The following is a 16,463-nucleotide window of genomic DNA, read 5'->3' on the forward strand; positions in this document are numbered from 1 at the left end:
TTCACTTTTCACTTTCATGCATTGGAGAAGGAAATGGCAACCCACTCCAGTGTTCTTGCCTAGAGAATCCCAGGGATGGCAGAGCCTGGTGGGCTGCCATCTATGGGCTCGCACAGAGTCGGACATGACTGAAGTGACTTAGCAGCAGCAGGGCTGGGATAAGATTGGATATTTACAGTAAATGAGCATATGAGATCTTATTGTAGGATAAGTGTGCTTTAAAATTGATTTATATTAGTAGCTGCCTCACTCAGGATAGCTACTAAAAACCGCATGAAATGACTCAATGTGAACTGGCAGATTTTATATGCTAACGACTTCTCAATAAAACGATTTAATGCAATAAGTGAAATAAGAACGTAGTGAAAATAAGATACACCAATCAAAATTAATTAGATAATCAATCAAACTGCTGTATTATTGAAACTTGCAAACGTTTTGAAAAGGCAAATTTTGCAGCATTTTCAAATAAATCCATTTGGATTTACACATTCCTAATTTCTGAGCGACAAAAAGAATAATGCTTAAATATGGTAAATGACCTTCGGGATGAGGAGGAGAGATTACCTACACTGCCTCATACTCCCCTGAAGGAATATTTAAAAACTGCTAATCCCATTGGGAAATTCAAATAGCCTCATTTAGTTTTCATCTTTTTTTTCTTTTTTCTTTTCGTGCCAACTCTCTAATGAAAGTGCTAAAGAGCAATGAAATGGCCATAGGCAGGAAGCCAGAGGAAAAGGGAGAGAATAAAGAGCCAAATAAGCAACCTTTAAATAACTAAGAGCTGATTGATTGATCCAACCCATTTAGACAATTATCTTAATAGCTCTGTTTGTTAAAATTTCCTGGTAGTCTTGCCAGATATTCTGAAATAGCTGTGATTCAGAAATAATATGAATTGTATTTAAGTGCAGAAGACGGAGAGTCAGACAGTTTCGATTTAAATAGAGCTTCTGTAAATTCTAATCGGTGCAATTTCTCCCAGGTTCAATTCACACTGATTTATGGATTTAAATGAGGTCACACATGTGAAACATTACCACTGTACCTACTACATTGTATTTACTCAAAACACATTGTAGAATTAATTAACTAACATATAAGAGCTGTCATTAATACTTTAGAAAGTCATTCAGGAGGAAATCATCAGACTAGATCACTTATACTGAAGGTCAATACAATGACAGAAAACAGTTAAGTTGACCTATTCAAGAAACTTCAGTTGAGCAGGGAAAAGGCTTAGTGGTTGACTGCTTGGTCCATATAACTGAGCAATACAGTCCGAACAATTATTAAGTTATTCTACAAACCTAAGTTTTTCTTTTTTTCTATTCAACATAAAAAGATAGATTAAATAGTATAGCCTGAGTATGAGGTCGCTCAGTCGTGTCCAGCTCTGTGCGACCTCATGGACAGTAGCCTTCCAGGCTTCTCTGTCCATGTGATTCTCCAGGCAAGAATACTGGAGTTGGTTGCCATGCGCTTCTCCAAAATGGTATAGAGTTATAGAATAAATGAGCCCAATTAAGATTTGAGCAATGAACTCCTTCAACTGGGAAAATAATATGTTCACATACACCTTTATCATGATTCTACCAATCTTATATATCAAAGCCATTCATTAAGCACCTGTTTATCTTACAGGTGCTATATATTAGGTTTTCTGCTAAGGAACACAAATAAATATAGAAGATAATTTGGAGACAGGATAATGCCTGCTTTGATAAAGATATGTACAGGTAGCAATGGTAAGAATTAAGGGAGAATAAATAGGAGCCTCATCTGGACAAGCAAAATCTCCCCTTAGGATAGAAGTCTTTAAGCTTTTTGTGATAATGGTCAGAAAGGAAATGTTTCAGGCTTTACAGGTTAGGCATTATCAGTCAGAGCTACTAAAGTCTACGGTTGTAGTGTTAAAACAGCCATAGACAATATGTTTAATTAAAAAAAATAAGGAAAAAGAAAAGAAAGGTAGAAAAAGGGGAAAGGATGTTGACAGTGTTCTAAAAAAGAAGAAGAAAAAGAAGATTATTTACAAAAAATAACCCTATTGGCCTGAGTGCCATACTTCACTAACCCTGCCCTTGAAGAAGCTATTTGAAGGATGAATTTAACATGTGAGAAGCAATTAAGGTTGGAAAGTGATATACCTCAATAGCTTAATTTGTTTACAGGTAAATTTGCTTGAAGTTAATGAAAATGTTGAACACATTTAAGTATAGAAAAAAATCACTGGATTACATATCAGAATGACCACTGTTCCTTGATTTTGGGTAAGTTATCCTTTGAAAACATAAAAAAAGAAATACAGTTTAATAAAATCTTAAAGGGAAGCCTTTGACTTAGTATATAGAAATTAAAAGCTTTCCTATTTACTTCCCTAATAGTGTCTGTTGTTTCAATCAAGTGCATTAATAATTTGGAATTTTACCAAGTAAAATCTAAGAGCTTTTCTTGTTATTATTATTAATCTCAGCAAGCTGCAAAATATTCCCCCATTGAATATTATCAGAAATTTGATAAATATCTTAAAGTTCTAAAGTTCTGATTCAGAATTTTAAGAATTGAGTTGAATATTTAAAATATTCAGCAATCTGTGGTGCTCAGTTTTCCACTGGAAATTCATCATTCGAAATACCAAAAGTTCAGGTTTAGTAACTCTTTGTATTAAAATAAGTTTCTTGAATCTGTGATTTGTTTAAAACTATTTATGTGTCAAAGCAACCAGTGACACACATACATAATTAATTAATGTTTACTTTTCAGTCAGACATTATACAACAATGATCTTGGAAATATATCTCAGTTTATAAACATATAGCTCCCCACGTGGCTCAACAGTAAAGAATCTGCCTGCCAATGCAGAAGCCACCCTGAGACATGGATTCAATCTCTGGGTCTGGAAGATCCCCTGGAGGAGGAAATGGCAACCCACTCCAGTACTCTTGCCTGGAAAATCCCATGGACTGAGAAGCCTGGTAGGCTACAGACCATGTGGTCGCAAAGACTTGGATATGACTGAGAGACGTCACTTTCACTTTCAATTAAGTAATACAACTCTAATTGTATTAAAGTGATAATGAACCACACTTACAAATAAGAAGATATCATCATAAGAAGGAAATACCCCTTAGAAAGGTTAAGTGCTCAGAGTTAGTGCTGTTCAATAGAAATATAACGAAAGCCACATAGATGATTTATAAATTTTCAGGATCCACATTAAAAAAAAAACAGTAAAAAGAAACAATAGAATCAATATAAAGTGATTAATGAGATATTTAATGTTTTTTTTAATGCTAAATGCACCCTGGATTTTTAAGATGTAGCATATAAAAAAGCAAAACATCATTAATCATTTTATATGCTGAAATAATATTTTGAAAGTATAATGTTTTATTAAAATTAATATTCTGTTATTTTTGCTATTTTGTTTAGCTACATTTCATATGTTCAACATCAGTGCATGACTAGTGCTTACTGCACTAAACAGGACATCAACAATATAAACAACATATTTGGCCCAGGAACTGCTAAATAATGTACAATGCAGTGGTGGTTCAAGAAGTTTTGCAGAGGAGACAAGAGCTTTGAAGATAAAGAGCACAGTGGCCAGCCATCAGAAGTTGACGACAACTGAGACCATCATCAAAACTGATCCTCTTGCAACTACACAAGATGTTGCCAAATAAATCAATGTTGACCATTCTACGGTTGTTCAGCATGTGAAGAAAATTAGAAAGGTGAAAAAGTTTGATATGTGCATGCCTCATCAGTGACCACAATTCAAAAATATCTTCATTTTGAAGTGTCATCTTCTCTTATTCTACACAACAACAATGAACAATTTGTCCATCAGATTTTGACATCCAACAAAACGTGGATTTTATACAACAACTGGCAAGGATCAGCTCAATGGCTGGACCAAGAATTTCCAAAGCCCTTCCCAAAGCCAAACTTGCACCAAGGAAAGGTCGTAGTCACTGTTTGATGGTCTGAGCCAATCTGATGTGCTACAGCTTCTGAATCCCAGTGAAAACACTACATCTGAAAAGTACACTCAGCAAATTGATGAGATGCACTGAAAGCTGCAATGCTTGCAGTTGGCATTGGTCTACAGAAAAAGCCCAATTCTTCTTCATGACAACACTCAACTGCATGTTGCACAACTAATGCTTCAAAAGTTGAACAAATTGGGCTACAGACTTTTGTCTCATCTGCCACATTCACCTGACCTCTTGCCAACTGACTACCACTTCTTCAAGAATCTCAAAGACTTTTTGCAGATAAAAGACTTTCACAACCAGCAGAAGACAGAAAATATTTCCCAAGAGTTTCCTTGAATCCTGAAGCAAGGATTTTCATGCTACAGGAATAAACAAACATTTCTTATTGGCAAACATGTGCTGATTGTAATGGTTTCTATTTCGATTAATAAAGATGTGTTTGAGTCTAGATATAATGATTTAAAGTTTAAGGTCTGAAACTGCAATTACTTTTGTACCCAAATAATATGTGTATATTATATACATTCATTATATATATATCTACGAGTATACTACATCCTGCTTTACAATGAGACCACATGTTAAAAAAAAAAAATAAATCATATCAATCTGCAGAGAAAGTGTAATCCTACTACTATGTGATTTACCATGAAAATATACATAGACACATTTTAGTGAATATTTGCTAATTACTTTTCAATGATTGAAATAAACTTGTGGACAAAGCTTGGATATAACTGATGTTACAATTAAGTTACTAAGCTAAAATTAAAATATTGTTAGCAGGACAACATAAAATTATAGCTAAATTTGACATTGTTAAAGAGAGATAATAAAGAAGGAAAAATAGATGGTGATGGGGATGTGTGGTTGATACGTTTATTCTATGAAGTAAAAGTCCATGAAGCATAGTGTAAAATGGATGAAATAAGAATTTGATGTTTGTATAATTTTTATTTAAAGCTTACTAAAAATTAGAGGAATGACAATATTGAAAGGACAAATGAGGATTGTATCAATAAAAAATCATTTTTATTGGCAAGTAATTCACTGATTATATAAACTAATAAATAGAAAATTAAAAGTTTGCCATATATATTATTTACCTAAATAGAGGAATTGGACACATCTTAAAGCACAGTATTTAAAAATTATGTCTTGAAAATAAAACTGACTATGTTGATACTGTTTTTCTGTGGTAAGCTCTTTGCAATATTCTATTTTTTTACAACATTTATACATTATTAAATACAAGGAATAGGATTTTAATATCTATCAAAATAATAAAGTTTCCCACAAACTTTGATGCACTACTGAGATTTGCTTTAAGAAAATTATTCAGTGTAATAAAGCTACATGCATGAAAATTTTTATCATGGAACATGGACAATGTTGAAGTGTGGAAACATAACAATAATAAAGGGATAAAATATACAAGTAGTAAAATATTAAAAAGCCTCAAGAAATTTAAATCTATGACTATATTGAAGAAATATAATCGTATATATTCTGTTGCATTTATAATGTATTTAGAAATAGTCTAAGAAAAGCAGATGTTTGTTTTTGCTGCTCTTCTGTTTTGTATAGCTTCTGTTTTTTGGCTCTCTAAACTTCTGAGGAGTAAATGCCCCAAAATGAAGAGATTATGGTGGCAGAATCAGGTTGGAAAATAGAAGGATTAGAATCTAAAGATCAAGAAAAGGAGACATGCTTAGGGAAGAGAATCAAAATTATACAGAAGAAAACAGTGGAAAGAGTAGCTTGCATGTTGCAGAATTTAGTCATAATGAAGGACAATCAAGCCATTGAGCTTCCCCAAGGTTGTGTCAATCACAAGTAAAGAAACACTAAATACTCTCAACTTTGAGACAAGAAGCCTGTGTTAAGGCAGTGGGTCCACTAAGAGACTACCCAGGCTGGGCAACCCCATAAATTCCTGAAAGTGACAGGAACTTCTACATGTAAATTAGCAGCACTGTCTCAAGGTCTTCAAAGGCCAGGTGAAGTGCCTGTTGAGCTAACCTGCATCATCTGCAAAGGAAATTCACCAGTCAAATGATCCTATAGTTGAGCACTTGCTTTTGACCATGACTTGGGCTTCCCTGGTAGCTCAGACAGTAAAGAATCCACCTGCAATGTGGGAGACCTGGGTTTGATCCCTGGGTTGGGAAGTTCCCCTGGAGAAGGTAATGGCTGCCCACTCCAGTATTCTGGCCTGGAGAATTCCATTGACTGTATAGACCATGGGGTTGCAAAGTGTTGGACACGACTGAGTGACTATGACTTTCACTTGTGCTATACCTATTATTTTCTTACTTTTGCATTGCTTATGTAGACGAATAACTTTGAAAAGTGCAATAAAAATGATAAAGACAAAATACACAGCTGCATACATGCATCTAGCAGATATAACATGTCAAATGTCAAATCCGCACAGAAGAGGGACAGTAGCTGGTAGTGGAATATAGTGAAGAGAACTACACACTTCCCTCCTCTAACTCTGACATCTAGGCAGGAACTTGACCTCTTTCTCACACAGATTAGAAGAATAAGATAGTCACCTGCATATTCCCTGGTAAAGCCAACTTTTTCCCCCACTACTGAAACTTTGTAGGAATAATTGTCTAGCCTCAACAAAAGAGAGGAAAAACAAAAGAAAGCAGTCACTTAAACATTTTTCTTTTATATATTTTTCTTATAGTTTTGAATATCTATGATTAAACAAGGACCGACAGGATGCTTAGTTTTAGAGATATTTCTGAGATTTACTTTCATTTTGTTAAATTTAGCTCATCTTAACATCCAGGAACCTGAACAAACTAAAGGAGTTTACTTGATTTTGAAAAATATGAGAGAAATGATAGGATATTGCTGAAAACAAGGATGCATTTTTATTAAGGTGAAAGATAATCACTGTAACCTTAGTAAAAAACACATTAACAGGGAAATACAAATAATCTTGAGGATGAGTAGGAAGGCATAATATTTCCACATCCTGTGATGGCTGTGTTTCTGAGATAGCACTAGGAAGGCTTGAATATTCTCAGATGTTTTGTTCCACCTCTGGGGACTGCCTCCTGCTTGGTGATAAAGGTGGCTGGATTTAAGCAGGATTGAAATACTAAAGCATTTTAATCAAATGAAATGAATTAGATTGTGGTCAAAACTTAAAATAGCGATTTTATTTGCTCTTTTGAAAAAAACAAATTTGCAATCTATAGGGCAAATTTTCAAAAAAAAGAAACTTTTATGGCTCATAATGACTATTACTATCAATCTAAAGCCTTGATTTCTCTTTCTCTAAATATTACTATAATTATCACCTATAAATTACTCCAGGCATATTTCACAGATCCTGACTCTCCATCTGTTGTGGTTTATTATCTATCTGCTCGAGAGTTGATAGACACAAAACATCCTATCACTACACTTTCATTAATTATCGAATTAGTAAAATTTCAATTCCATCAAGTGATGATTCCTTATATAAATCTGTTTTCATGCCATTCTCTTCCAAATACATGTTCTGGTTTTCTTTCCTCTTTCCCATGCCAAAGTGCAATTTAAATGAGCGTTCTCTCATGGTTTTGTATTTAAGATGCTTGCTGTGACAACTCTCAACCTAAAACCAAACAGAATAAGAAACTCTTTATTCTGCACAATATGAACAAAGTAAAATGTGGACATCAAGAGTGTAAAAAGTTATTAAAAATAAAAAAACAACAACGCAGAAAGTGATTATTTCAAGTCACCAGAGATAGGGGCTCATAATCATAATTCATAACATCAAGAAGTAAAAGTCCAGCTTAAGAAAAGATCACCTAAGGGCATGAATCTAGAAGATTATCAGCATCTTTCTATCTAGAAATCCACAGTACTCTGCTTACCTAAAATTGCATGAAACATGTTCCTGGGCCTATTCAGGCAGAATTTAAAAGAATTCCTGTCAAACAGTCTCTTCCTTAGGACAAGATGACAGATATGAGCGATCAAAGGAGTACTGTACATATAACCTTTCTTAGCTTTAGAAAGGTTCCTGATTCTGTCATAACATTAAACACTCTGGGAAAATATGACCTTGACTACAGAATTATTGAGGAAGCTGAACACCTGGTTGTTGATTTTAGTGGATTATGTCAACTGAATTGGGGGGATAAAAAATGCCTTCAGTGATTGTTCCTTGACTCAGTCATATTTATTACTGCCATCAATAACCTAGATCGATACTTTCTTTCAGAAAAAAAAAAAAAAAAAAGTCCTTATTACTCACTTAGGAATCCAGGGACAGGTATTGTCCAAACTGCCATTCATCATTTCATCTTTGTCGTCCACAGCTCATTTGAACTGCAGGTATATCATTCTCTTTCCTATTACAGCCATTGTTAATTTCATTGTTTACCCTCTTTTAAATCATAAGTGAAGAACACAAGGAAATACATCAGTTTATTTGAAGGGCTACAATGACATATTGCTGTTTGTAAATAATGAGTGAGATAATGCAATTAATTTCCAGAAAGCTCTGCTCTGAAGACTTACATGGGTTATATTTGCAATTTAATTTTCAGTACTCCTTTCCAGGAGTTATTGATTCTTTGAATTTGAACTGGAACCTGGGATTCCATACTTTCCACTAGTGCCCTGCAACTAGGTGTTGGAGAAATACTCATTTAAATATTATAATTGAACAAGTCTTTTAAGTTTGCAAATCAAGAAGCAAGTAAAGATAGGATACAAGACCAGTGTTTGATGCCTTACTGGTTTCTTTCACTAAAGTATTTAAAATTCTATTTATAAAAAGCTCTGTGTCTGAGATATGATGACTACAACAGAAAATGTCAAGGAATATTTACATAAGAGCACTACATGATCATCAAAGTTACACATAAAAGGGCTGGCATTTTTTACATTCTGATATAAAGTGAGAGCCTCAGTCCTAAGTATTTCTGGTAAATGATTTAAGATTGTTTCAAGTTACTAAAAACTGTATTCAATTTTACATAGAATATTCCTGTTTAATGTTTTTTTCTTTAGAGAATCTTAAAATGCATGCTAACAATCAATTTATATAAGCTCTTCCACTTTTGATTTGAAAATGTAGTTCCTATCAAGTGTAGAAATAGAAGAAAAATAGATTATAGTTTGTCTATATACACTAGAGATGGAGTCCAGTTCAGTTCAGTTCAGTTGCTCAGTCGTGTCCAACTCTTTTTTGACCCCATGGACTGCAGGGAGTCAGGCTTTCCTGTCCATTGCCAACTCCCAGAATTTACTCAAACTCATGTCCACTGAGTCAGTGATGCCATCCAACCATCTCATCCTCTGTCATCCCCTTCTCCTCCTGCCTTCAATCTTTCCCAGCATCAAGGTCTTTTCAAATGAGTCAGTTCTTTGCATCAGGTGGCCAAAGTATTGGAATTTCAGCTTCAGCATCGTTCCTTCCAATGCAAACAGAACCCTGGACTCATACTTAAGAGATGCTGTCCAAGTTCCCAAATAGCATAAGTTTAAGGCTGATTTTGAAGAAAGATTGTAACCTTGTGTTCATCTTCACATTACACTCAGCTGGCTGCATTCATTCTCTGTCGTAGTGATGTTACCTCCTTCCTACTTCTTTTACTTCCCATACATCCTTTTGCTAGTAGTAAGGATTGAAAATGAGGAGTCTAATTATATCACAAACCTCCTCAAAGACGTCACTGGTTATAATAGATGATATACAAATCAAATTCCTTTTCATTGAATGTTCATGGGCTGGCCTTTGCCTGTGATAAAATTCTTCTCAGCTCTTTTGTAACTCAAAATTTATGTTCCAGTAACTCTAAACTTTGCACTTGCAGTTCTCAAACATATCAGACTCATACACTTATGTGTACATAACTACTGTCTGAGATGACTTTGTTAATCATCAAGCATATATTTGGTTATCATTCAAGTCTTATCTCTATTTTAATTTCTAAACATTCCATCATGCACATCTAGTACACAATTGTCACCACTATATAAACTCGGCTTTGTACCTAGTAGTATCAGTATTTCCCTGTATGTGTTCTCCCAAATAGCTATAAATGCATCATGATTTTTCATTAAGACAATTTTATAATTGATATTTAAGGTCTCAGATTCATCATAGAATGTCAAAGCTAGACATGACCTTAGATTCATTTGAACATGGCTACTTTTTGTTAAACACAGTGAGTATGAATACATAGCAGGAGGTTGTTTTGGGAGTGAACTTCAGAGCTTAACTTTTCCAGAAGTTTAAATGTCTTGATTCACCTTTCCTCTAAAAGCTAAATGTTAAGAAAATAAAATGATTAAATGTTAATTTGAAGTCATCTGTGAGAAGCCTCAGCTTAACCTTCTGACATACAAAAGTTAAAGCATTCTGCTCTTATTCATGTTTTATTTGACTTTAATGAAAAACTTTTAAATGTTATAAAAAATGTTCTAAGGTAAGACTTGTTTGTATCTATTTAAAAAAATTAAAAAAAAAGCCTGAAATTCAAATGGAAGATATATGTCAGTGTGAAATGTGGGGAGAATCTAATGTCACAAATGTATTCACTGAATGATTATCAGTTTGGCCAATCGAGTAAAACACAGGAAAAAAAAAGTCTAAATTTATGTGGCTTAAGATATACTGATTATTTGATAACCTTCCAGGAATAAGGAGAAGTCTCTAGAATTAAAAATGTCAAACAAGAACCTTTCACTCCAAGCTGAGTATTTATGCATATAAATTATTAATATATTTGAAATCCCTTTACAATGAAGTCTATGATGGATCACATGTTTGAAAGATCTCAGTAAACAACTGAATCTGACTCTAATCCTTGAATTTCCAAAGGTATCTTAAGACATGATTACTTTATATTGTCTTCAATTAAATCTGTTTCCTTAGATGTGATGTTATCATAATATCTGAATCTCTGCCCACTTATCTTTACTGGATACTTTTAGTTGCTCAGTCCTGTTGACTTTTGGGGACGCCATGGACTTACAGCCTACCAGGCTTCTCTGTCCATGGAATTCTCCATGCAAGAATACTGGAGTGGGTATTCCCTTCTCCAGGATGTCTGGAGTGGGTATTCCCTTCTCCAGGATGTCTGGAGTGGGTATTCCCTTTTCCAGGGTGTCTTCCTTTGCTTGATAAGATATATGTATATTTCTTTCTGGGGAGATTTCTTATGAAGAACTATGAAGGATATAATATTTAACCTTGTTTTATGCTTTAGTTATTGGCCTAAAGAGGTTCTAAAGAAGCTTAATACTATAGGAAACACAGATAAATTTCCCCACAAGTGTTTTTATTTTATAGATGTTGGCAGAATACAAGAGACTCCCTGAACAGAGGTATAAGATTTTATTACTTGAAGCACAACAGCACCACAGGCTACAGGGCTGCACTTGTTTCCCTCAGCACCACCTCCCACCACGTCCCACAGCATGATACAGAGCAGCCGGATGCATGCTGCACATGCAGAAGGTTTACATCACAGGTAAGGAAACCATAAGTTAAGGAATCCTAATTATATAAGGCAGCTGCTGGCAAATCTACCCAAACTTTATCCCAGATGGAGATACAATACTTATTAAATTGGACAAAAACAAATCACTACTTTGGCATGAAGAGAATCATTAACATTATCATTAAAGTTGTATCCTACACAAACCTCCTTGAAAAGATACTCCAGAACGAATATTTTCCAAAACAGAGAGCACCAGGCCTAGACGGGTTCACTGGTACATTGTACCACTTAAGAAATGTATTCTATCAATTCTCTACCTCCTCTCTCAGGGAACAGAAGTGGAAAGAATACATCTTAACACAGCCTGTGAGGCCAGGATTCCCCTAAAATCAAAATCCAGATAAAAATGCTACATGGAAAGAAAATTACAGGCCAATATTTCTCATAAAAATATGTGTAAAAATCCTCATCAAAACATTAGCAAATAGAACCAGCAGTAAATAAGAAAAAATATACACTGCATCCAAGTGGGATTTATTGCAAGCAAGAGAAGGTGGTTCAACACTTGAAAATCAATTAATGCAATCCTTGATATCAATAAGCTAAATAAAGAAAACTCATATGATCTCATAAGTAGGTGCAGAAAAAGCATTTGATAATATCCAACACCTATTAATGACAGAAATTCTTCATAAAATAAGAATAGAGGGGAACTTATGCAGCTTGATAATGAATATCTACAAAAAGCATACAGCTAACATCATACATAATGCTGAGAAACTCGAAATTTTCCTACTAAGTCAGGTACAAGGCAAGAAAGGCTACTATCATCACTCCTTCTCAATATCTTACTTGAAGTTCTAGCTAATGAAACAAGATAGTAAAAGGGAATAAACTCTACACATATAGGAAAGGAACACACAACTATCTTGATTGACAGATGACATGATTATCTATGTAGAAAGTTCAAAAGTATCAACAGATAAACTCCTGGAAGTAATAAACAATTATAGCAAAGTTAAAGAATACAAGGCTACTATATAAAAGTCAGTCATTTTTCTATATATCAGTAATGAATGAGTGAAATTTGAAATAAAAAAATACAATTGCTGAGTTTTCCCTGGTGGTCCAGTGGTTAGGACTTTGCCTTCCAATGCAGTGGGTGCAGGTTTGATTCCTACTTGTAGCTAGGATCCCACGTGTCTCATGGCCAAAGGACAAAGGATAAAACAAGCAATATTGTAACAAAATAATTTAAAAAAAAAACTAAAAAAAACACATTCCCACTTAAATTAGTGTCCAATAAATTACTTAGGTATAAATCTAATAAAATGTATAAAATATCTATATGAAAAAACTACAAAAATTTGATAAATGAAATAAAAAGTGTAAATAAATGGAGAGATAGTCCATGTCATGGATATGAACACACAATACTGTTAAGATAACAGTTCTTCGCAAATTGATCTATAGATTCAATTGCAATCAAAATCCTAGAAAGCTATTTATAGACAGTAAGAAACTGTTTCAAAAGTTTAAATGGAAAGGCAGAAGACAGAGAATAGCCAACATAATACTGAAAGTAAAGAACAAAGTTGAAAGACTAATTTTATCCAATTTCAAGACTTACCACAAGGCTACAGTAATCAAGAAATTGGAGTGTTAGCAAAAAACAAATAAATAGATCAATGGGACAGAATGGATAGTCCCTAAAGAAAACTACATCATTATAGTCAACGGCAGCAGTAAGGAGATACCCCTTGTCCAAGGTAAGGAGCAGCAGCTGTGCTTTGCTGGAGCAGCCATGAAGAGATACTTTACGCCCAAGGTAAGAGAAACCCAAGTAAGATGGTAGGTGTTGCAAGAGGGCATCAGAGGGCAGACACACTGAAACCATACACAGAAAACTAGTCAATCTAATCACACTAGGACCACAGCCTTGACTAACTCAATGAAACCAAGCCATGCCTGTGGGGCAACCCAAGACGGGCGGGTCATGGTGGAGAGGTCTGACAGAATGTGGTCCACTGGAGAAGGGAATGGCAAGCCACTTCAGTATTCTTGCCTTGAGAACCCCATGAACACTATGAAAAGGCAAAATGATAGGATACCAAAAGAGGAACTCCCCAGGTCATTAGGTGCCCAATATGCTGCTGGAGATCAGTAAAGAAATAACTCTAGAAAGAATGAAGGGATGGAGCCAAAGCAAAAACAATACCCAGTTGTGGATGTGACTGGTGATAGAAGCAAGATCCGATGCTGTAAAGAGCTATATTGCATAGGAACCTGGATTATTAGGTCCATGAATCAAGGCAAATTGGAAGTGGTCAAACAAAAGATGGCAAGTGTGAACATCGACATTCTAGGAATCAGCGAACTAAAATGGACTGGAATGGGTGAATTTAACTCTGATGACCATTATATCCACTACTGCAAGCAGGAATCCCTCAGAAGAAATGGAGTAGCCATCATGGTCAACAAAAGAGTCCAAAATACAGTACTTGGATGCAATCTCAAAAACGACAGAATAATCTCTGTTCTTTTCCAAGGCAAACCATTCAGTGTCACAGTAATCCAAGTCTATGCCCTAACCAGTAACGCTGAAGAAGCTGAAGTTGAATGGTTTTATGAAGACCTACAAGAACTTTTAAAACTAACACCCAAAAAAGATGTCCTTTTCATTATAGGGGACTGGAATGCAAAAGTAGAAAGTCAAGAAACACCTGGAGTAACAGGCAAATTTGGCCTTGGAATGTGGAATGAAGCAGGGCAAAGACTAATAGAGTTTTGCCAAGAAAAAGCACTCGTCATAGCAAACAACCTCTTCTAAGAACACAAGAGAAGAGTCTACACATGGACATCACCAGATGGTCAACATCGAAATCAGACTGATTATATTCTTTGCAGCCAAAGATGGAGAAGCTCTATACAGTCAACAAAAACAAGACCAGGAGCTGACTGTGACTCAGATCATGAACTCCTTATTACCAAAATCAGACTTAAATTAAAGAAAGTAGGGAAAACCGCTAAACCATTCTGGTATGACCTAAATCAAATCCCTTAAGATTTTACAGTGGAAGTGAGAAATAGATTTAGGGCCTAGATCTGATAGATAGAGTGCCTGATGAACTATGGAATGAGGTTCGTGACATTGTACAGGAGACAGGGATGAAGCCCATCTCCATGGAAAGAAATGCAAAAAAGCAAAATGGCTGTCTGGGGAGGCCTTACAAATAGCTGTGAAAAGAAGAGAGGTGAAAAGCAAAAGAGAAAAGGAAAGATATAAGCATCTGAATACAGAGTTCCAAAGAATACCAAGAAGAGATAAAAAGCCTTCTTCAGTGATCAATGCAAAGAAATAGAGGAAAACAACAGAATGGGAAAGACTAGAGATCTCTTCAAGAAAATTAGAGATACCAAGGGAACATTTCATGCAAAGATGGGCTCAATCAAGGACAGAAATGGTACAGACCTAACAGAAGCAGAAGATATTAAGAAGAGGTGGCAAGAATACATGGAAGAACTGTACAAACAAGATCTTCATGACCCAGATAATCGTAATGATGTGATCACTCATCTAGAGCCAGACATCTTGGAATGTGAAGTCAAGTGGGCCTTAGAAAGCATCACTATGAACAAAGCTAGTGGAGGTGATGGAATTCCAGTTGAGCTGTTTCAAATCCTGAAAGATGATGCTGTGAAAGTGCTGCACTCAATATGCCAGCAAATTTGGAAAACTCAGCAGTGGCCACAGGACTGGCAAAGGTCAGTTTTCATTCCAATCCCAAAGAAAGGCAATGCCAAAGAATGCTCAAACTACCGCACAATTGCACTCATCTCACATGCTAGTAAAGTAATGCTCAAAATTCTCCAAGACAGGTTTCAGCAATATGTGAACCGTGAACTCCCTGATGTTCAAGCTGGTTTTAGAAAAGGCAGAGGAACCAGAGATCAAGTTGCCAACATCCGCTGGATCATGGAAAAAGCAAGAGAGTTCCAAAAAAAATTTGGTTTTTGCTTTATTGACTATGCCAAAGCCTTTGACTGTGTGGATCACAATAAACTGTGGAAAATTCTTCAAGAGATGGGAATATCAGGCCATTTAACCTGCCTCTTGAGAAATGTGTATGAAGGTCAGGGAGCAACAGTTAGAACTGGACATGGAACAACAGACTGGTTCCAAATCAGAAAAGAAGTATGTCAAGGCTGTATATTGTCACCCTGCTTATTTAATTTCTATGCAGAGTACATCATGAGAAACACTGGACTGGAAGAAACACAAGCTGGAATCAAGATTCCTGGGAGAAATATCAATAATCTCAGATATGCAGATGACACCATCCTTATGGCAGAATGTGAAGAGGAACTAAAAATCCTCTTGATGAAAGTGAAAGAGGAGAGTGAAAAAGTTGGCTTAAAGCTCAACATTCAGAAAACGAAGATCATGGCATCTGGTCTCAACACTTCATGGGAAATCGATGGGGAAACAGTGGAAACTGTGTCAGACTTTATTTTTGGGGGCTCCAAAACCACTGCAGATGGTGAGCACAGCCATGCAATTAAAAGATGCTTACTCCTTGGAAGAAAATATATGACCAACCTAGATAGCATATTCAAAAGCAGAGACATTACTTTGCCAACAAAGGTCCATCTAGTCAAGGCTATGGTTTTTCCAGTGGTCATGTATGGATGTGAGATTTGGACTATGAAGAAGGCTGAGCGCCGAAGAATTGATGCTTTTAAACTGTGGTGTTGGAAAAGACTCTTGAGAGTCCCTTGGCCTGCAAGGAGATCCAACCAGTCCATTCTGAAGGAGATCAGCCCTGAGATTTCTTTGGAAGGAATGATGCTAAAGCTGAAACTCCATTACTTTGGCCACCTCATGCGAAGGGTTGACTCATTGGAAAAGACTCTGATGCTGGGAGGAATTGGGGGCAGGAGGAGAACGGGATGACAGAGGATGAGCTGGCTGGATGGCATCACTGAC

This window comes from Capricornis sumatraensis, chromosome 12 (genome assembly GCF_032405125.1).
Source record: "Capricornis sumatraensis isolate serow.1 chromosome 12, serow.2, whole genome shotgun sequence".
NCBI classification, from domain to species: domain Eukaryota; kingdom Metazoa; phylum Chordata; class Mammalia; order Artiodactyla; family Bovidae; genus Capricornis; species Capricornis sumatraensis.